The sequence below is a fragment of the Melospiza melodia genome, chromosome 1, assembly GCF_035770615.1.
Source record: "Melospiza melodia melodia isolate bMelMel2 chromosome 1, bMelMel2.pri, whole genome shotgun sequence".
NCBI classification, from domain to species: domain Eukaryota; kingdom Metazoa; phylum Chordata; class Aves; order Passeriformes; family Passerellidae; genus Melospiza; species Melospiza melodia.
The window spans coordinates 105,394,659-105,417,896 of NC_086194.1; the positions used below are offsets into that span (position 1 = coordinate 105,394,659).

The following is a 23,238-nucleotide window of genomic DNA, read 5'->3' on the forward strand; positions in this document are numbered from 1 at the left end:
TTGCTTATTTTTACAGCTCTAACTTTTATTTTGTAGCACCTAACAAAACTCGCTGCATACCTCCAATGCTTTTATGAAAAGCTGTAAAGAGTAAATTTGCTTGTGATATGTGGAATACAAGGAAACTTTGACAGGGAACTGAACGGCAGCTCCCTTCAATTATGTTTATGCTCCTGGTAAACCTGAGTGCCAAAATGTTTGTAGCACCATACTGACAAGTATCACTTGAAGGACTACATGCCTTTAATGAAAAAAATAGAGTGGAAGCTCATGAGTTTCAATCAAAACTATGTCACAGGATTTAGGGACCGTTTCAGATAATAATGATTTTTGTCCAGAAAATATGCAGAAAAGAAACAAACAGTGTAAGTAATAAAGCTTTATCCCCTGCCAGAACTCTTTGTTTTGATAATATCATCTCTCATTTCTCAACAAACATTTGCAAACCAGTCTGAAAAGAAGAAAAAAAGACAAGCTATATTACAGCTGTCTCATCTGGGAATTTTTATTTTTCCCTGAGACAAAGATCTTCTTCTCCATCTAATTTTGAATCAGTGAAGTGTGCAGATACATAACCTTTGATTACAGCTATAATTGAAATGTGTGTATGTGTACATGTGTTTTTGAGTGAGTGTAGGGGAGTTATGTATGTTCCTACATATACCTGTCTTCATAAATTTATGTAGAAACATTCAATGTTCAACTTCCACATTGAACCAAATCAATACACAATACTTTGGTTTGTGGTCTCCAGGTAAAATACCCATTCTCTGCAACTAATTTTTAATAATTTATTTCATCCTCTGGTTAGTTTCTCTTTGAATTTTTTGCCTTAAGGCAGAGGATTCAGCTCTCTGGGTGATATGCTCCGAGCCTAATGCCAATGTAATCTTCTTTAATTCCATGAGAATTAAAGTTCTTGTTCTACAATTAATTCAAATTTTCTATGATCTTGCTACTTGTCTTACAAGTTAAAGTCCAAGCATTTGCAAATAGGATAAAAATGAAATGTAAAATGCAATCTCGTTTTTGTGAGTATCATCCCATTTTAAGTTTTTTACTCAGTTTAATCAAGCTGACTATTGTGATGACAGAGAGTAGATATCAAAACTTTGTGGATTTTGACAAGTTTAGACAGCCAGCTTACTTTGATTCTTCCATTAGATGGTTTATCTCAGGGAAGAATAATCCACCAGCTATGTTTTTTAAGGATATGATGTGAATTTTATGCATGGAAAGATAATGATGGAACAAACACCCCTGGGAGTGAATACAAGATGTCTGACTTTGAAGTTGTATATATCAACATGTCCTAAAAGCAATTAGAAGCAGCTGGGTTGTGGGGACAGTGCATCTCTTTGTCTTTTATCATTCCTGAAGCTCTCTACTTGAGGCTTTCATATCTTGGGTTCTAAGTACAAAACTATTATGTGAAAGATCCTCTGACATGCTTTTAAGAAACTATTCTCCCAAATTTTTGGGCAGAGTTCAATTGATTAAGTATGTTCAAGGAAGATGTTGAAGGATATATTTTAATGGACTTGTTTTTGAAGATGAATATCAAAATAGGCATTCACTGTGTCTATTATTCAAAAGCTGTCTAAAAGTTAAATTTTGGAGGTGTCTCATTGTCTGTCAAACTGCTACTAAAAACTACTGAAGTCAGTACAGGAAAACAGACCTTTTAGAGTTGTCCTCCCTCTCAGCCACAAGGAATTCTACAAGCAAAACCACAGAGTCACCCAATGGAAATTGGTATTTTTTCTCCATTAACTCAAGAAAACTGAAGCAGACTAGGCAACAATGAATTTTTAGAGTAGACAAGATTAATTTCATTCATCCAGTAGTCATCTATACCACGTAAGGATTTGGTTCTAAGTTTTTAATCACAGCTGGAATTTAATGTTGTCTCTCTGACTTTTCCTGAGAAACAGACATATAGAAGAAATAAGGAAATCGATTACTGATTTCATGCACAAACACTGTCACACAGATTCACATATTGTCTTACTCTAAGGAAATAAATGGCAATATATTAACTTTAATTATTCTACATTAAAGGGTTTTTCCTTTGTTTGTTTGTTTGCACACACACTAGCCTAATATATTTCATGCAATGTAGAAAATCATACACAATGTAGCAGTTAGAATGGAAGTATTATTACACAATAAATGCATGTTTTTGCAAGCCATTTAAGAAAAGTAAATTATTAGGAGAAGCAATTGCTTATCATATAGCCAACTGACAGAGTATACACTTAGGAATTATCTCTTTAATTAAAGGTATTAATTCACCCATGAAGGACCTTTCACACTCCTTTACCATCAGGACTTGCAAAGCAATATTATCAATACAATTTTAAACTCTTTTAAAATGTTTCAATTTAGCCTTTTCATGCATTACTAAATGTGCCAATATTACATTTATGCATAATATACAATATATGGTGTAATTGATTTGTTCAAATGCATGTATTCCTATACTTTGATCTATGCTGATCAAAGATCATCCTAATCACACAAAAATCAAATATGAAATACAGTGAGTTTCATTCTAAAATAGAGATTGATAGGGAAAAAATTACTTCCTGAAGTTACAGCAGCCTAGTAGCAGGTGTATTTTAAGCATTAACATTAGAATTTTATTTTCATGTTTATTTGTATTATTATCTACAGAGAGCTAGAAACAACCAACCAAAAAAAATATAGCTAAATCTAAAGAACTATGAAGAGAGAAATCTGCAATCTAACCACCAAATTATTCTGCAAGATGTGATCGGTGATACAGAATTGAAATTCTTTTGAATTTCTGAGAACTTGTACATATCACACTAAAGTATATTTGGGATTTCTCCTTTATTTTATATATCTAATTTCTCCTATTTAAGACACTCTTAGTTCTAAGCAATCTTATTCTCACAAGTGTCAGAAGAAAGTTAATTACAGATTGACATACTGTAGGAGGAATGCATTATATATTCATTTTTCAGCATACAATTATTTAGAAATACAGCTGTAGGCTAGAATGTACAGCTAACCTGTAATAAACCTTTATATTACAGAAAGGTATGCTGAAACTCTTAAATAAATGAAGATTACTATACAACAAAATTTAAATACATGAGTGATTAAATAAGCTTAAACCAGCAGCATTCTTTTAGGGGGTTCCCTATCATGACAAGTTCAATGAAAGTTTAAATTAATTAAGTGTGTTGATCTGATGAAGCTCACTGAGAGTGTGTACTACTGGGAGGTACTCAGACTGTCTGAATCAGAAAGGGGAAAGGAGAAAAATAAAAAGCTGGAAAGAACATGAAGGTTTAAAAGTATGAGACAAAAGTTGAAGCCTTTTTTGTCAGCATGTACTTTAATATTTATAAAGATAGTGATTGCCAGAGAAATCTCTATCAGCTTCATGTCCTGTTTTAATGACTGATTCATGCATTTTATGACAATTCCATATATTTTTTTAATGTGGAAGGAAATTATTAAAAAAATCCCCAGAAGATAAGTAAAAGAAAAACAAAAACACAAAGCATGACAAAATGTATAAATGTTCTGTAAATAAATTAGAATTATGTATTTTTCAGAAGGTACATTAGATGCCGTTTGCAAATAACAGTTTGAAAAGAATTTGAGCATGAAAATTGCATGAATATGTCCTGATAATAGTCTAGATTCTGTTTCTAGCTATTTTTACTTTGGCCCTATACGCAACACTTTGAGCTGAAATACATCCTGAAATACTTCAGGCACCATGAAATAGTAATCTACTTAACCAGGACCTACGTGGAACAAGAACAGAACGCCATTTTTCAAACTGGTCTTCTTTCTTTTTTTCCTTGAAGTTGATTATATTTGTATTATTTAATATATTCGTGTTTACACCTTTTTCCAGTTTTCATTGTGGTACAGACCAAAAAAAGTCAGATTCCATGGGTAGTGTGAGTGTGCTGTGTTAGCATTTGACCATTATTCATACGAAGCCAAGCAGGGGGATACAAGTCAATTCTCACTACATTTTTTAACCTATGTCTTGGGATAATGGCCTCTGCTCTAAACAGTATCTCCAATTGCACTAGGCTGCTACAGGTGACATTAAAGTGAATGAAGATTATTTTGGGATATAACCACATTGACAAAACAATTATCTTGTGGAAACAGAGGATAATTACAGCAACTTTCCTTCTTAAATAACTAATTCAGCATTTGAAACATGGGCCTATTTCAGTGTCTTGCCACAAATGGCCTCCAAGCTCTCTACAAGTCTTTTTCATAGAAACACTTTTGCTTTTACATATGAAAGTAAAATAAGAAAGGCATAAATTACATTGTCATTTTCCTAATGTTTTGCTACATTTTGAATGAACTTACTTTTAAAATTGCTTACTAATTTTATACCAAAATTCCCTTTTCAGTTACATCTTCTTAAATTTTTTTTCTGGAGTCAGATTACTGAATCATAGAATCATTAAGGCTGGAAAAGACCTCTAAGATCATGAAGTTCAACTGTTAAGCAGGACCAATGCTATGGGAGAAATTCTGCACATTTATTATTCAATTTTTTGCCTCATTAAGATAAGTCTTATCTGAACTAATAACTCAGGTTTCACAATTAATCTTTTCAAAGCTCCATATCTTAATATTTTGCTCATTCCTTTTCATTGCCAAGCTGAAAAATCAATGCATTTTTCTACTTACTGAAGTTAACAAGAAGTTAAAATGTCCAATTCATCTGAAATGCAGACTTCTAAAATTCTGAAATATAGTTTTAGCATCCTAAAGTAACCTTTGACGACTTTTCCTACATAGATAGAGGCTCTAAAGAAGATGTGCAGCTTGAAAGTACAAAAAAATTGGTTTTCTTTTTCACTAATATACACAAGAAAAGAAAGCAATTAGAGCTGATTAACTACCAGCTGAAGCATGAATATTCTCACCCCTCCAGACCCAAAAAGTCTTTGTTGGTCAGACAGCTCTTAGGGATGAGAAATGTGATTTTTGTTGTGCCTTGAAGTTGGCTCATCCTCAGTGTTGCTGAGTTGCAACCTTCTGATTCTGGTTTTCTCGTGTCAGTAGTTTTCCTCCAGAATCCTTAGCTGCCCTCTATGAAAATCTCTGTGGGAACTCAGCACATCACTCTGGATGTCCAGAGTTACCGAGACAACCCTTGGGGGGCTTGGAAATCCTGAAATGTTGCCAGAAGTGCTTGGTGGTTAGATTTTGACCCTGCAAGGGATGTGCCACCTGTTTCAGGACAAGAGAGTCACTTGGGGATGAATGGTGTAAGAATTAAGTACTCACAAAGAGGAAAAATAGATTTTAAGATTTTGGTACAGGGGGATTATGGAGACAAGATGGAGGAATCAGGGCATGTCTTGTCCTTCTTCTTCTTCTTGTCATCCATTTTCTGTGATGATGTTGGCACTTCGGGATTAGTTCTTGGTGAAGGTGCACTTGCTAATATGGGTGAAAGGTACTGGGAAATAAAGGTAAATATGATATACATAGTTTTTAGTATAAAAATAGATGACCACCCAGTGGGAGGTCAGAGTGCCCTTGGCTGCCTTGCTGGTCAGACCTCTGTCAGGCTGGAAGAAAATTTTGTAGATAAGGAATAATAAACAATATCGAAGACTAAAAATCTGAAAAGTCCAGACTCGTCCTTTGAAGCGTGGGCTGTCCCAAGGCCATCCCACACGCGATCGTGCAGAGACGAACAGCCGGACCGGTCAAATCTCCACAATTACACTCATCTGTTATGAATTTTGACAGCCTAACAAAACTGAACCAGCACCTGGCTCACAGAAACACCAGGTTGAAGGTTACATTAATAACCTTAAGCTGGTTGGAAGATAATCTGAGTATCCATCCTAGCTACAAGCCTAAATTAAATGGCAATGTGGTTGTGGGAGGGGTGTGGAGGAAGAACAAATTGGGTCCTGCTAGGAGGAAGTCTAATTGCTGTTCAAGGCTCTTGGTTTCTGTGTGCATTTCCAGAAGCCTGCAGGCCTCCTAGGAGAATATGTTTGCCATTTCTGATGGGGATATCCCAGCTTCCCATTCGCACTGGACATCTCTCTATAACCATGTAGATCTGTTCCTGCATAAACACAGATGCAGTAATGTAAATCAAAAGTTTTGCAGATTTTATTTTAAACATTTTATTTCTGTTTTTACATAGGTGCAATATTTATTTTCATAAATTGATACTGTGAAAAAAATATTATTTCTGAAATTTGGAAAAACAAATCCGGTTACTAAAATTCAAAACTATTTCTTGAGAAGAATCCATAACTTCCCCTACCAGAGTCTGAACTTACTTTACGCACTGATTTTAGCCAAGAATTATTAGTGAAAGGGTCTCTGTTTAGTCTTAGAACCAAAAAGGACTGGGTAGAGTCTTAGAGCAAGGACTTGTTCAGTGGCTCAAGTAGAAAGTGGTTCAGCCTGAAAAGGGAGATCTGCTTCATCATATCTTGTGTTGTCTTGAAAAACACCTCTGTAGATTTTCTTTTAGAAAATTTCCCACTTAGAGAGGAACTTTGAAATGCTCCAGTTTGTCATAGACTGAAACTGCATTCTCCAACATGCTCTGCCAATAATAGGTTCAATATTTGTGTGCTGACAGATATATTTTCTTACAATGTCTTCATAATAATTTTTAGCATTATAAAAATGACCATGACACTGATTCAATGAGAGACATGGGAAATAAAGGCAGGTGTGAAATATACAAATTCAGGAAGATTAAATCCTAGATATTGATGCCATTTAAAACAACATTTTCATCCTTTCAGATAGAAATACGTGTTTTAAGATTTCCATGGAAAATCTAGCTTTCTGATTAAATGTTACAAGTAATGAGAAAGTGAACCAGCTCACACCAAGGAACACTTAAATAAAATATCTTAGTTTTTTAAACTACTAGAAACACACCATAAAATTACTATATTTGTGCTTGCGTGGCTATATTAATATATATATATAAAAAATAGCTTTTATAATCAGGTTCAAAGTGTTTTCTGATTAGTACCTGGCGATAAGATCTTTGATCATAGTTTTAAGTAGACTATTTTAATTACGTATATATTGTGTTTGATTGCTATTTCTAAACTGTTATTTCTTTATCTTCATAATAGATAAATGCTTTATTTCTATTATGACATTTTATCACAGAATTTTCAAACACTGAAAAAGTGAAATAGATAACAGAACATTGTTATCAAAATAGGATTTTTAAGCTTTGAAATGTCATTTAAATAGACAATTGTTTTAATAATCAAATTGCTTACATGTATAGATATATTAAAAAATATGTGTATATTTAGATACAGGTATACGGGCACGTAAATTGAACACATATCTATGTAAGTATGTTTTTTGTTTCTTTTTTAAAACCCCCTTTTGTCTCAAAGAAGTTTTGAAGATAAAAGTTACTTTCTTATTTCTTCCTTTACGTCAGTTTAATCTATTTCTTGAAAATGTTCACCCTTCATCAACTTTTTTTCATCCATTTTCTAGCTGTTACACCTGGTGCTATTGCTGGGAAATAATGCAGTCAGTGTTTCTTGTCAATGTAAGCTAGAAGTGCCTGACATGCCCTTGCAATTGCTGTTGGTGCCTATTAATGGCCTCATATGTTCCAGTAGTTTAAAAATTAGGGAGGGCAACTTGGCACTACGGGATTCTGCAGATTAAATTGCTGAGAAATAAATGAATGTGATTAAATCCAACATCATTGATGTCTGAATCTATTTCTGGCCACCAACATGCCAATACTTTGTCTGCCACAGTAAATTTTATGGGGATCCTGGACTGTAGCAGTGGGTAGAGCAATATGGTATAACCTTTTGTTGTTTTTTCATGGTGTCTGATATATCCATGTAATCTATCCAACTCATCTATTCTGTAATCTTTTACAAATTCATTAGTATCCATGTATATTTATATGCTTTGATGCTACACAGCAGGGAGACAGGTAGCTTAGCTAATCAATCACTTGGTCATGGGAAAAAAAGATATCTACATTCAAAAAGCGTAAGAACTAATCCTCTGATGGGTGCTAAATTTCAGTGAGATACAAATAAAAAAAGAAGCTGAGGATATATCTCCTTCCTCATATGCAATGTGTTCTGTAAAATGATACAGATAAATCTGAAATGAGTAAGTAATGCTCAAATTGCAATCACTTATTAACAATTCAAAGAGAAAAAAATTTCCAACAGTCAGACAAGTCTTGGTAGTATATTTTAAAAGTACTGTAAACTAATGAGTTTTAGTCCTTTGTGTGAATTGAACTGCTGTTTCTGAGATCTATTGGTCTTTCTGGAAATGGATTTATGTTAAATGACCTGGACATGTTGCGCCTGAGTTGGCTGCTGCTGCCTCTGACATGGCTGAACCTGAGTCTGAGTAGTCTTGTACAGTTTATCTAATTGTAGAGCTGATATTTTTTGCTTTGTCATCTTTGAGAAATATCAAAGGAAAGAAGGAAGCAACTGCTCACACACATACCACCCCAAGTTACAAGAGTGGGACCAGTGACCACCCTGCTGATACCCAGAACTTGTATTGTACAAAGGTGGTACTCCCAGAAGAATGACTCAGGGACCACATTCACCATTGAGAAGCCCAGGGTGAAGAAGGACCAACTGGCTCCACAGTTGGTGACTGTCTTCTACTTGATATCTCTCTCCTTCTCTTCTCTCTCCCCCCTCTTTCCTACTTCTTTCTCTCTACCTCAAATTTGCTGTTAAATAAAATACATACTATTGACTTTGGCATATGGTCTTGTTTGCACTTTAATTCAGGAAGAGGCATCTCTTATAATCAGATTTTAACAGCTTCCACTGGTAAAACTGCAACGTGTGATGCTGGGAATATTAGTTCATTGGCAAATGAGGTTGATGTTGTCACTACAGAGTTTCTTCTAAAAAATTCTTATCTTGGGAATCAGCTGTTATTAAATTCATGCAAACTAGCCACAAGACTCCCTTTACTTGTTATCTAGCCACTACATGAGCAGAAAGCATTAAAAAAAATGAAAATCAAACAATGACTTTTTAAATTCTGCAGCTACTGTCAGGCAAAATAAAGCAAAAGAGAATCCTTGTTTGCAGCCAAGTCCCAACACCTACAATCAATATGCATTGTTGTTTGGAACAAAATGTCTGTCTTTCTAATCAGCTTTCTCTTTCAACTGAGGTTAGCCATTCAAAGGACTCCTCATGCCTTTTTAGCATGCTATGGAAAGGATGAGAATTGCTCATTTATGGTTCTGTGGCATCAGGAAGTCACTGTGGTGATAGTCCATCAAGAAAGTAGATATAGTTTATGCATGAAGTGAGCTCTGAATGCTCACTATTTGTTGTTAAAAAGAATCATGTATAACTGAAGATACTGGAGGGGCAAACAACCTTACTGAACTATTAAGCATACTGTGACACTTAAGTGGCAATAGGCTGCTAATTACCAATGGTTATTTCTATAGCTGTGTTCATCCAGAACTTTCAATGCATCATGTAAGTTACTCCTCACCCTTTACAAAAGCTCTTCAGGGACAATAAGGGGTTTAGCCTTTGGAGTTCAGTTTTCACAAAAGCGTCTGCTCCTAACCAGCAGGTTTGAAAACATTGGCAAAGAACTGCTCTTCAGTGTATTTTCATGTTAAATAAATGCTCTTATTGGAAATAAATGCCTCATTTCGAGTTTAATCTTTCTGTCCCTTATCTTCAGTCTCAGAAATTATGAGAGTACAGAGTATGAGAAACTCCCAGAATACTTTTATAGCTACTATAGAAACACATGCTTTCTTCTTGTTTTCCTTTAATTTTTTCATATCAAATTAGTAGTGTGATTTAAATCAATGAAAAGACTGCTCTGTCTATTGTTCAAGATTATTCTTCAGCCACTGACCCCCACCTACAGCTCTTCCCTCCTTACAGGCATGCATACTTTCTTCCCACATCCTCAGTAGTTTTAGGGCAAGCAGTGGTTATCACTAGATATGTCTAACCACTGGCACATACTGTAATCCCACACAGAAAGCAGTCCTGATCAGTGAGTGTTGAGGTCCAGCAGTTCATTAGCCTATGTCTCATTTCTTGAGGTCTGAAGTCAGAAGAGCTGAGCAGCTGATCAGTAGCCATAGATGTGCAAATCTATGGGAAACCCAGTGTCCACTTGCTACCTTTCCAAATGTGGTCCTATGAGCAATAGGATAAGTGAAATGCAGAACAGTCCCTCGCTGAGGCCAAAGCCAAAACTCCCAGTGACTTCCCAGAACATAATCTTTTTGAGACAGCGACAGAATATCCTACAGCAAAAAATCCTACTCTGTCAGATTAAAAGAAAAAAGAAGCTTTGGAGGTTTCAGATCAAATGAAAGAACACAACACAAAGAACTTTCTGAATTGGAAGGGTCAGTGAACCTATATTCTGCAGCTGTTCTTTAATTCTGTACTGTGAAAAGCTCTTCAGGTCATGCAAAACTGGTCACACAAAGTTCCACGTTACACACAAAGTGAGGAAAGAAGCATTTCCAGAGAGCTACAAACATCACTGTCATCTCTCAGTAGATGCTCTCTCTTAACTGGAAAATGTAGTCTGCACTGGTGGATAAGCCAACGTTTAAAAGTTCTTTAAATGATTGTTGTAAACCACTGAAGCCCAACTTTCTTCTTTATAGGAGAGCACTCTTCCATGAATGATTTGTGATTCAATGCTGAGGAAGCTCATATGCAAAGCTGTATCACTTAATTCACTACCACAATGTAGGAGAGGGGAGAAGAAAAGAGAAAAATGTTTTAAAATCAGTGACAATGTTAAAAAAAGTATCTGGGGAAAGAGAAGCACTGTTGTACAACTGTTTATTGAATTTGTTGTTTATCCTTTGAGCAATGCTGACAATTAAAACAAATGCATAATGAATATTAATGAAAATGAGGATTGAAATTGGATAGTTCTAATGAAGTTAATGGTTCTGGGTCAGTTTCAACTATAAAAAATTTAAGTTTTCAAACAATTTCACCACATTTTACAATTTTAACTATACAATACAATCTTTGTCAAACTGACCACATAAAGGTTCAGATCCCAAGTACAATATTTTTCCCTCTGTGCTGTAATACATTTTATTGATTTAGAATCATAGAACTATTTTGTTTGGAAAACACCTTTAAAGTCATCAAGTTCAAACAGATAACCCTTAACCAAGTTAACCCTTGGATATCTTCCTGCTGAATTAAATTATTTATCAGCAAATTCTGTTTAAAATTTTCAAAAATATCATTTCAGGAGGAGCTTCATTTCTCTGATTAAATTTAGCAGAATGGTGTGATTGTATAGTCACAAACTCACATACATTAATTTTTTGAGAAACTGCATTATTATCTGATATCATTCTCTCATTATCAAGAAAAACTATTTCATTAAAGAGCACTTTTCAGGAGACATCTTAGCCAATGCAGGGTATTTTCCACTGATGATGTTGCATAAGCTATATAATTAAGTTGATTGTTTAGCTTCACTTAGGATAGATGAAGTACATTTAGGCTTAAAAGTTATTCTTCATCAGACATTTTGTCCAGCCCCTAGTTTACATCTGGGCCTTTTCTTTCTGGTGTCTCCAAATGTAGGGAGGTCAGAACATAAGTACATAAAGGTAGTATAGAAAGTAATCTTACTCCCTAAAGAGTTGCAGCTGAGCTAATTATTAAGGATTAGGAGCAGGCCTGATTTTAACAGGCCACAGCTGTAGCCAATAAAGAAGAGTGTTATAAAAGAGTGGATTGGTTGGTTGAGGAGAACTGGAGTCAGCTGGCTACTGTGAGGATAAGGAAGAGTCAGTGCCTAGAGGAGGTGCCTACAAGAAATATCAAGGAGGTACAAAACTCTTGCAGTATAATGACAACATCCAACTATTCAGTTCTTTGTTTAAAAGAGGGACGGGAAAACTGAAATGAGTCTTTCCGTGTAGTTTTCATCAGTATTGTATTCAGAGACAACTTTTAACTTTGCTTGTTTTCTATTTACTGCAGTGGGTTTTTAGTTGATTTTTAGTAAGTTCATGTATTTATGGATAACCTCTAAAGTGACTGCCCAAGAAGCAATCTTTCAGAATCTGTGGCAAACCCATGTGCCACACCAAAGCTTAAGTAGCGTGATCTGACTTCCATTTTCTCCAAACCAAGAAGGGCTTTACCTTTGTGAATTGCAAGGACTCCAGCTTCTACTTAAATCACAACTCAGCAGTAGAATCTTACTTTTTTTTTTTTTTAAAAAGAGTGATTTCCAAACTGTATCTCACTGAGCAAAATATTAAACAAACTTGCTCATAGTGAGCAGGGCTGAAATTGTCACAAAACCCATACAATATTGTATGCAGCTAGGAGACATGGATTTTCATAAAAGCAGTACCCCTTCCCTGTAAAATCTACCAGTTCCTGTCAGCAAAATTTGATAAAGAGGGCCTGGAATCCTGTCTTTGAGAAATCAAGATAGCCCAATGCCTGGTAAGGAGCATAGATACTGAATGGAAACTAGTTCTAGTTTTGGACTTGAGACATGACTGCTTCTAGGTGGCACACAGATACTGTCCCATTCAGTCTGTAGGTTTTTAGGAATCAGATCTCGGAGCCTTTGCGCTGTCTAATCTGCATGTAGAGATAGAGTTTACTGAACTTGAATCCTTTCAAAGTCTTCCCTGCTGTAATCTCCTAATCAATCACAAAGGCCTGGTCTTCTTGTTTTTACATTTCTTTTGCAATTGCCTTATTTGCCTCATTTTCATATGAACTGAATATGTTTTAAAATTTTTCATATTTTATTATGTTCTTGATTTGCCCTCATTATTGCTATCCTTCTTCTAAACCGTGTATAATCCACACACTTTATCAGGAAATACATATTTTTTTAAAAAAGATGCCTACATATAATTTCCTAAATTTCCCTTCTTTTCCAATCATTTTGCTGATTTTTGAAATGTTCTAGACAGAAATATCTACCTAATACAAATGTACACACAATATATATACATGCAGACATGTATGCTTTGTTTCATATATGCGTACGTTATTTAAGTTGTAAAGTTAAAAGGCAAAAATTATATTTAGATGCCTTAAATATTTAGTGAGAAAGAAAAATCATTAATTATAACAACATTGTACATAATTCTAATCATAATAAATTTTTTGTGAAAAATCCACATCAGCTTTGAGCATTTTATGCAAGAATTAATCTTTCAGATTTGTGTTTGCTTTCAACAAACATCAAGTGAGTCAAATCTAGAGCCCCAAATTATAGTAGAATCAAAAACATTGTCAAATTCATGCAATCCTCCGGAAGATATATTGCTCAAGACAGGCAGGAAGATTTCTGTGTGGTATCACCTGATTAGCAAATAGAAAAGCAGATCAACTAAAGAATCAATTAATTAAATTTTCACTTTATTTCTAGGAAACATATTTTCAACAGTATCTGCAGGATTAACTTCCAAAGAGAAGACACCTAACACTGGTTCCAAAGAGATTTCTGTATTCAATTAACATTTGGATATTTTTTTTTTCAAACAACCCCAGAGGTAATAGCCCCTGAACATAAGATACAAAAGTCTTTTGTAAACTCAAGTAATAAAAGGAACGGTAAAACTCCATTCTGGAAATGCAACAGAAACAATGCCATGTCTGAGGTGCAATTAATTACTCTAAAAGGACTGCAGACACCTTTTCAGAACAACAGCAGAGAGAATAAAAAGTCATGTAGGTATAAAGGGGGAAGTAAAGAGGCAGGGCTAGGGCCAGCCAAGCATAAAGATAAAAACTAGGAATCTCCAGAAAGCACCTATCCAGTGCCTAGAAAAATCAGCACATTCACAGGTAGGGTGTCAGCAGCTATAACACATACCGTAACATCACTCTCACTAACTTGGATCTATTGATTACTGCCTGTGGTAGTAACTTTGTGATCATCTTGAATCCTCTTTGTGTTTTCTAGCACCTGACCCAGGTTATGAGGCAGAAAGAAAAGTTCAGTTGGTTGGTTTTATCTGCAGAAGCAGAGCCTTGTTAGGATTAAGCTCAACAACAGCAGTATTTTGCAAACTTTTTTATCCTGTGTTGAAGCCAAACTTAGTGTGAAGCATGCATATGTTACACGTGCATATGCACTGCATATGTTTGCAAGGCAGAGGTCAGATGCAATTTCTGATCTGTGAGTCAAGTTAGGTAATCCCTGCCCTATGTCTCAATATGTTTCAAATATTTTAAAATAGATGTTAGAGGAAATTGAGTTAACACTAATATTTTAAGCATTCAACAGCAAGCATAAGTTTATGAACTGGTTAATATGTTTAACAAAAGTTCAACTTTTCGTGGGCACGAAGGAAGGAGGCTGTATCAATAGTTTCCGTTTTATTTATTGCCTCTTTCTTGTTCATCTGTACCCAGCAGTTCTATCTAGATAGCAGGATCTATCTTTGACTGCAGAGATAAGAGTCTGAGATGCAGGTCCTTGTGAAGGTTTAACATGACAGAGAGATATTCCCAATGTGTCCTGTAAATTATATGGACCATGGGTTCTTTTTGTGCCTCAGCAGAAGGAACACAATTGACTGCAGTGGAGCTGTCCTTTGCTTGTCAATTTGCTTATGATAATACATTTATGAAGGTACACTATGCCGTAAAGGTAAAACTCTGAGGAAAAGTGTTGAAGATTTTTTAATCAGATGGTCCATTACAAAGATGTATATTTCACATGTGATGTTGGAAATAGGTTTTCTGTCACCATCACATTTTCTGAAAAATCTCTTTGCCAGGATTTCTTCTCCTGGGAAGCTGAGAAGCCTCAGAGAAAAATGAAAACAATAAGTATCTCCTGTGTTTGGCTGCTTTGGAATGTGGTTTGGACATTGTTTACCAACTGGTCATTGTTTGATTGGTTTCATGTGAATCGTTTCAACCTAATGACCAATCATGGTCCAGCTGTATCAAGGCTCTGGAGAATCACGAGTCTTTCATTAGTATCTTGTTAAGCCTTGTGGTGTTACATTTTATTTAAATTGTATGCTCTGTCTCACCCCCCCGGGAATGTATGGTTTATTCCAAGCTGGTGATCCTCTCCTGAAGTATCATGGATCTGTAATCCCATTGGCCCAAGTCCTGTTCCGCGCCCACTTTGGATCTCCCTGTTAAGCTGTGTGGAGGAGACCACCAGGCCCTCTTGGCCTTCTTCTCCCTAGGCTCTCTCCCCCTCCCTTCCCCCCTTCTCCTTCAGAAACCATGCTGCTCCAGGGGGTGGGACCCCCAATAAAACCCTCATCTAATTAACATCCTCAGAAGCTGTGTGGAGTCTCCTTGCCTGCCTGCTGCTACCAGCGAACATTCAGCTCTGGGGACCCCCCAGACAAACTGCTACAAAGCCTTCTGTAAGTATCCTTTCTCTATTCTTTAATATAGTGTCATATCATAAAACAATGAAGTAGCCTTCTAAGAACATAGAGTGAGATTCATCATTTCCTTCCCTGCCATGGGGGACCCCAAAAATACCAGTGTTCCTCTTACCTCTTCTAAATATGGTACAAATGAAAGTTATCTTGAAAAAAAGCTCCAATAAATTCTGTCTGAAAATACTGCTCAATTTCAAAAAATAGATTTTTTTTTTAAATATGAAAACTGAAACATGTAAGTACAAATAAAGAAAAGTGCAAATGAAACAGCTCTGTTTGTTATGCAAAAAGGACCAATTTTGCCTCCTTGTTTTTTTCTGGATTGATGAGAAATTTGAATAAAGGGACAGGTGTGATGAATTTAACCAAAAATTTTATTTGCTTGTAACCAAAACCCTCTAAAAAGTTGTGTGGATAAACTGAAAATCAGGAAAGCTTTTTGCAGCTTTAAGTAAATTAGATTATCCAGAGTACAATTCTAGTAAATTGTAGATAAATGAATGAGTCTCTAAGCTCAGCTTCCATATATTTTTCCTCTTTCTCTTGAAATGGATGTTGCTAAGTTCCTCAGTTGAGTTTGTGTGTGTCTGTGTTCAACCATGTAGTTGTTTTTATTTTGAAGGAGGGGAAACGGGGCTTTTTAGATTCAGGAGAAGTTGGATAAATATTACTTTTTTTGGGTGCAACATCATCTGTCTGCAACCTCTTCAAAAACTTGCCGCATATTGACTTAACTGAACAGCAATATTTATACTACATGCTTCATACTGTGCCAAGTAAGTCACCAAGGCACTCAGTACAAGTTTTGCTGTCACACATCTGTTGTTCGCTATAGCAAGTTTAACATTAATACATCCAGGAGTCCTCAGTGGAAATGTGTAGCAGATTGTGCCATACTGAGAACGCAAAGGAATGTCAGGTGATTGGAAAGTCTTTAACCCCTTTTTCAAAACTGAGACCCTGTTGGGGCATGTGTGTAAAAGTTCCCTAAGGATTTCCAGTTTAGAAATTGATTCTAATCATAATTACAGGAATTTCACATGGATATGGCTCCATTTGGTTTGAAGGAACAACTCATCACTGTGAGTGCTGTAAAGAACAGAGCTCAAAGAGAGTCAAGTGATTATGGTGGAACGGTTTCAAAGGAATGAATTTGAAGAAGTTGTGCATATTAAACCAGATAAGAAATAAATGTCAAAGAAAAAGCTGTCAAAGCTGGAACAAGTTTCTGTCATTTGGGGTGATAGAGGTTTATTTAACCTCAGGACCTGCTGAGAACACAGCAGGCATATCTGTATCCAAATTCTGGGTTAAGCTCAGAAGATGACACTGAGAAGATCGTAGAAATGTATAACCAAAAGACAGAGGTTAAATCCTCTTATAAATATGAAACACATACCCATAAGCCTGATGTAGGGTAAAATTGACAAAAGATTATACTATTATAACTGATCAATCTCTGATTAAAATAAGACTAAGCTAAATTTAAATTTTATATCAGCTACTTTAAAAAAAAATCTTTTCCAAACATTTTAGGGCAAACATCCTTTGTGGTTTTCATCTGACTAAACTTCTCTTTCCTCATACCTTGGCACCAGGTGTACATTAATTTTAGCAGAATACGATACTTCTCTAAAATAGAAAAAGATATTTCAGGCATGATTTCTGATTTTGATAACATGATTTTCTGCTTGGAAACCATTTTCCTTTATATCCTGTAGTTACTTTAAAAGAGAGATTTACATCCTCTGACTTCTTCTGTCCTTTCTGTCAGCAGAGATATGCTTTCATAAATTTCTTTATTGGTCATACAGAGGAGAAGATTTTGTAGGCTGATTACATAGTGTCAGGATAGCATTCACATACCAGAGAATATGTGATGAAACAGTACGTGAGGGCACTGGACCCCCAATAGTCATGTACAAGTCTGCTCAAGCCTTATGAATGGCCTGGTATGGAAACCCTGAGCAGAGGTTCCCTGGCATGTCCTCAAGGCATAATTTCACTCTTCATTTTGATTATAATCAAGGTGCTTAATTCAAAACTGGAATATTGGATAAAGAATTTCCCCTTAAAGCAGTGAGGATAGATGCCTATTGCCCTAAGAAAATACTTTTGAGTCATTCTGCTTTTCATTTTGGTAATATTGCCTTTCCTGGTACAAAATAAATACAGAGTGCCTAGTATTTCCCTTAATGTGAGAAGGCTTCTTGGTGTCTTGGATTTTTATCTTTTATTGATTTTTAATCTGGAAAATAGATTGGTCCTCCCTTAAAGTGGCATGACCCCATCCAGCTGGGAAAAAAAGAGGGTTTTAAAATTATTAAATCACAAAAGCTACACATCTACTGGAATGGGAATCTATTCACATGTTCTTTGTGATTAATGACAACCTATAAGTAGAGTTTTAGAAACCATTTGCAGAACAGTAAAAAGAAAATGGGGTAATTTGTATTAGCATTCCAGATACAGTATGCTACAATGTGATATATAGGATTCTTAGGTAAGACTGAAAAATAGTGCTTAAGTGCTAAAACAATGACTCTATGAGATTAATAGCCAATTTTGAATGTTCAGAGAGTTATCTCTACTTTTACTATTGATTAAAAAAATTCCCATAATTCTTTGTAGTATAAAGGTAGCTACACATCACAGAAAAAGTATCAGAAGTTCTCTATCTGCAGCAGGAGGAGCCCCGGTAGAGAGCAGGATGCTGGGATTCCTGTTGTCCCTCTATACTTAATATGCACAAAATTTCCTCTACTGGTAGGAAGTGGAAACTTTGCTTGCAAGGATGTTATGAGGTCATTTTGAAAATAGATCCAAAAAAGAGTGTTGTTGGAGTGCATCCTGTGTATATATGCACTGTTCATGGATGTTTTTGATGCCTCTTCTGGGCAGATGTGTCCAGATGGGAGTACTTGATTTCTGAGGTTTCAGGATCTTTCACAGCAGCCTGCACATAAGGATCTACTCAGGCCCCTCCAGCTCCAATCAGCTTTATCTTCCAAAAGTGAGAACCACAATGCCGTATTTTGATCTCAATCAAGTAGTATATAATGTTGCAGTTAGTGGATGAAGTTGTGGAGGGTTCCAGTGGGGGCTGGGTAGGATAGTAAATTATGCTAATTATTTTTCTCACTTACTTGCTTCCCGTTATAGATTTGGAAGAAAACAAGTTTCTATATTATGAAGTCTGGGTTTGGCTTTTCTATGCCCCTATGAAATAGTTTTACGTATTTGATTCTTTCAGTTTTTGATTACTGCTTATATTCCTGACATGCAGGCTCTAGACCTATTTTTTCATCATAAACTCTTGACACAGTGTTTCTTGGACTCAAAATGATAACAAGAAATGTCATAAAGCACCTGAGGGTAAATAGGCAAAAATTCTTACCAATAAAAACTGCAATAAATCTATAGGTATCACCTCTAGTAAGCTGCAGCTTCTAATGTAAAAAGTCATAAATTCTTATTAACATAGATAATAAATGTATCAAGACATCAACAGATTGACAGAAAAATTTTAGACTGACATTTAAGATTGATATTCCCAAATGTCTTTTAATGTGTAACTTTATCAAGAATGGTCAATAAGGGAAATAAGAATATTATTTGAAAATACAATTTAGCTATTATCTTCACTTGAAATATGGCAATGCGATAGAGTTTGCATGCATATGTGTTTAGATAAATATATATGTTGGAATGTGCAAAAGCATCCTGTGTGTGATTTGTGGATATACACAAAGGGCACACGTTGAACAGTGGGAATATTAGTCATACCAAATTGACAGTACTGTTTTAAAATGTATTAATTTCATTTTTTTCATACTTTAACCCATAGATTTAGTAAGATTTTATAACTATGTGTCTCAGTGATCAGTTAGACTGTGGAGTGATTGCAAAGATTATCTTATATTAGAAAGTTCCCACTCTAATCAGGATCGCTAACCAAGCCATAATCAAGAGCTAATGGTATTCTACAGAGATTTGAATTCGAAGACAACAGAATATAAATAAAATTAAAATCTTAAGGTATTCAGTAAAATTCTATTACATAACTTCTCTTCCACCAAAAGCCCAACTCGAAACCCAAAGGCTCTAAAGGCAATACTATTAAAGGTTTTAGACAATTTCAAAAAATTACCTTTAAAAATATTGATAAATTTAAAGTATCCATGTCTTCGCAGACTTAATTAGACACTGCTATCCTGCATGATTTCCCACAGTTTAACAACATGGAGGCATTCAAAAATATTTTCTTAATCACATAGAAGTGAAAATAAGAAAGATGACTAAGTGGGTTATAGCATCAACTTGCATTTCAGAAAAACTATGTTTCAATCTCTCTTCTGTCATATGTTTCCTTTAAGGACTTGAACCATGACAGCACTTAAATTGAAATTTTTAACATTTACATGTCTGGTCCTCAGACTGGAAGGCACTGCAGTTTCTAGTCATCCCTTTCATATTATTTTTAAAACTTCAGGAACGGTCTTAGGATTTTTTTTCAATGCAATAATAAAATTAAAAAGAGAAATTTAGGATTCTATTTAATTCCCTTCTATACTGAAAAACAATACTATTTCAAGAAAGGTAAAAAGTAGTCCTTCCCTTCATGATTTAGAAGTCTTATTTATAAGGGAGAAATATCTCACATGAGAAGGTAATAGAGCTATTCCAGTTGTTATTTTTTACTTCAGTCACAAGATGTTCAACTACAGATTAACCTCTCCCAAAAAAGTAGTCATGTCTCTCTCTCCTTTATCTTCTTCAGTATAACACTGGCCACAAGAAGAGGCTGTACATATGGCTAAGGAAAGGGAATTTTTGTTGAAGAGGCATATAAACTCTAGCTTTTATGGAGCGAAGGCAAGGGAGGGACGCAGTGCTTCCTGGATGATGTTGCTTCTAAGTCTGCATTGGTGTCCAGGGAATTTAAGACAGAGTCATGTCTTGAAGGCAACTGTAAAGTAGGTAGACAATGCTATAGAGTAGGGTAGGTCTTATAAAAAGAGATGCCATTGATTTTGAACTTCTTTATCTAGTGCTGGTTGCTTTCTGAGTCCATATGAAAGAAGGCATGGCTAGGCAAGTGAGATCATTTTAAAAAAAAAATTTTAAAAAGTGGGTTATTTAGTTGCTATTCTTTATGTTATGCTTTGCTTTGCTTTTGACAAGTGTACTAACAAAACTGAAAAAAATATGCTAAATCCAGATTTCCATTTATGTGGAAAACCTGCACTTCCTGACATGAGTCTTGCAGTTGCATTTCCTTCCAAACAAATGAGTATCTCTAAACTGGGATGACATTTATGAAAAAATCAATACACCATAAAAGAGAACTCTCAAAATTTCCCCACCCAGAATTTATGAAACAGCACAGCTGGGTTTCTCTCTCAGCAAGGCCATCAGGTTTTCATTCCATAAGAACACTGAAATCATCGCTGATTTCCTTCATTATATCTCCTTTATAAATTGGGAAGTGCTTCTAATTATGGTAGTCAACAAGTATGAACATTTCTTGTAAGGAGATTACATATAAAATATTGTCCTTTTTTCCTACATTTGTTTGTTTGCTTCAGATAATCAAAATTAAGTTGCTAAACAATTTTGTTTAGAATTTAATATACTTTCACTATTCACTTCCACATACTAGAGGGAAAGCTGAGTGACAATTTAATGTGATTTGACTTTGCCTCATGATATCCACAGTGATATCACCCCCAAAAAGAGGAGGGAGGAAAATGCAAGAGGTAAGGCTTAGAAGTCATCCTCTGCTCTTTCAGCTACCAGTTCAGTGGAAATACATAGGAATGATGATTATAGGAATAATGTACATGTTCTTTCCTTCGAAGTACATTTCCTTGGCTAGTCAGTTTAGTCTGGATATTTTTACAGAATGGTGATTATTAATGATATGCAGCAAAGGGGAGACACAGGTTCAGCAGAACTTGTGTCTCCCCTTTGCTGCATATCATTAATAATCTCTTGATTCCTATATAACTTCAGCAGAACTTTGTAAATATCTTTACTCATGTCTATCCCATGGAAAAACAGAATCTTGTGTGGCTAAGATATGTCACAAAAGTGATTAAATTCCTGTGAAGAAACATAAAATATAGTTCAAATGTGAAAGTTAAAATTCAGAAGGGAAATTGAATATATTTTCATTGCCTAAATGTTTTGTATGGCTGCATTAATTCTGTAAAGTGCTCAGATAAAACCTGTAACTGTGCCCTCTTAATTAAAGCTTGAGCTAAGACGACTTATTATTTCATTGAACTTTCTAACATATAAAGATCAAACTCTGAATTTCAGGATAAAACAAATACAGGATAGATAATACTAATTGTTTGTTGATTATCTTGCAGGTACAAGCAAGAACTGAGTACTTCTGGCTTCTTATCTCTTTAAACCTTTTCAGTGTTTGTGGAACAGTTGCGTCAATAAGAAAAGAGGTACAAGTTTTTTTGACTGTTGCTTTGGACTAACCTCATAAATTCTTACTTTAGTACACTTGGGTGCCATGTTTATTAGGAGTAATTTACCTGGGACTGTTGTCCTCCAATGACCCTTCCAAATGCTTTGTTCTTAAATACCTTAGCCTTCCAGTTTACTTGCTTGGCTCTGATGGCTAAAGATGGAAGAATAAGATCGTTGGAAACAATCAAATTTCACTACTAGTGTCTTTGTGAAGATTAAATATCTGCTAAATATTGTCCCAAATACTTTTTAAATGCTCAGATGACCCTACACTGAAATAAAAATGGAGTGTTTCTTCTTACCAAACAGGAACTGAAGATCTGTAAAAAAAAAACAACATCTTAGTAAGACTACATTTTGTTAGAAAGTGGGTAGCATATAATGACAGCAAATAGAGGGTCATATACTGCTACTGTCTCTGTATGAACTGTTTTTCCATAGTGAAAAATGCCTCACATCCATCCATAATGATTATTTCTCTGCTTGCTCAGTGTCCAATCCTGTTTTAATTCATTCACTTTGGGAGTGATCTAATGGCCCTCTGGCTGTTCATTCTGCTCTGAGTCTCAGGCAGATTATTCCACTACAGGGAATCCGTCCCTGACTGGTTTGTATTGAGCTGCTTTGCATTTCATTCAGCCTGTATGTGTACCTGCCTTTGCAGCTTTGCAGTCATCTTGATTAAGTGACACTTTAAAAGCTCTAACAGGCAGGATCCCTTTGTGTTTCCTTTTGTAGAAGATCACAAACCTTTGAAATTATAGCCATGTTTAGTTCAATTTGTAGGCTGTAAAATTCCTTTCCCTCTCAGTGTTTTAAACTCAGCTGTTTTAATTGTGACAGTTTATAATTTCCTCTTTCCTTCTTAACCCTTCTTTTTAATCTTTGTGAAAGCTGGGATATATTCTTACATCTCCAAGAGCTGAATCTTTCAATTAAATATGAAGTATAACAGGACTCACGATGTAATCACAAGGGTGGAAAGCACCATGGAATGCAAGACAGTATGTACTTCAGTCATCAGAGCAAACTACAGTCATGTCCACCTCAGGGTATTTAAGTAGATGTGTGATATGATGCATGGCCTAAAGAAACACTAACAAAAAGAATTAATTAATCAGTTGCAGGAAGATGTTGAATTTTACCAAGTTTTCCATAACCACATTTTTGTATTCTTATATAATTAGCATGAATAACTACTTTCCTAAAATGAATGAAAGAAATGTATTCATTAAAACACAGTCAGGAAGATTTTCTATCTTCTCTCTTTTTCCTTTACAGGTTATACAGACAAAGATAGACTT

General features: G+C 35.3%; 1 long non-coding RNA gene across 1 annotated transcript in view; it reads right to left on the reverse strand.

Moving 5' to 3' along the window:
• The window catches only part of LOC134430054 (uncharacterized), a 36,677-nt gene extending 13,645 nt beyond the window's left edge, over positions 1 to 23,032 (reverse strand). Inside the window, exons 1-2 of the long non-coding RNA XR_010030713.1 lie at positions 22,897 to 23,032; positions 22,237 to 22,254 (exon numbers count right to left, since the gene is read on the reverse strand). This is a non-coding gene — a long non-coding RNA (uncharacterized LOC134430054). The remainder of the gene's footprint in view (positions 1 to 22,236; positions 22,255 to 22,896) is intronic.
• Positions 23,033 to 23,238: the final 206 nt, after the last annotated feature.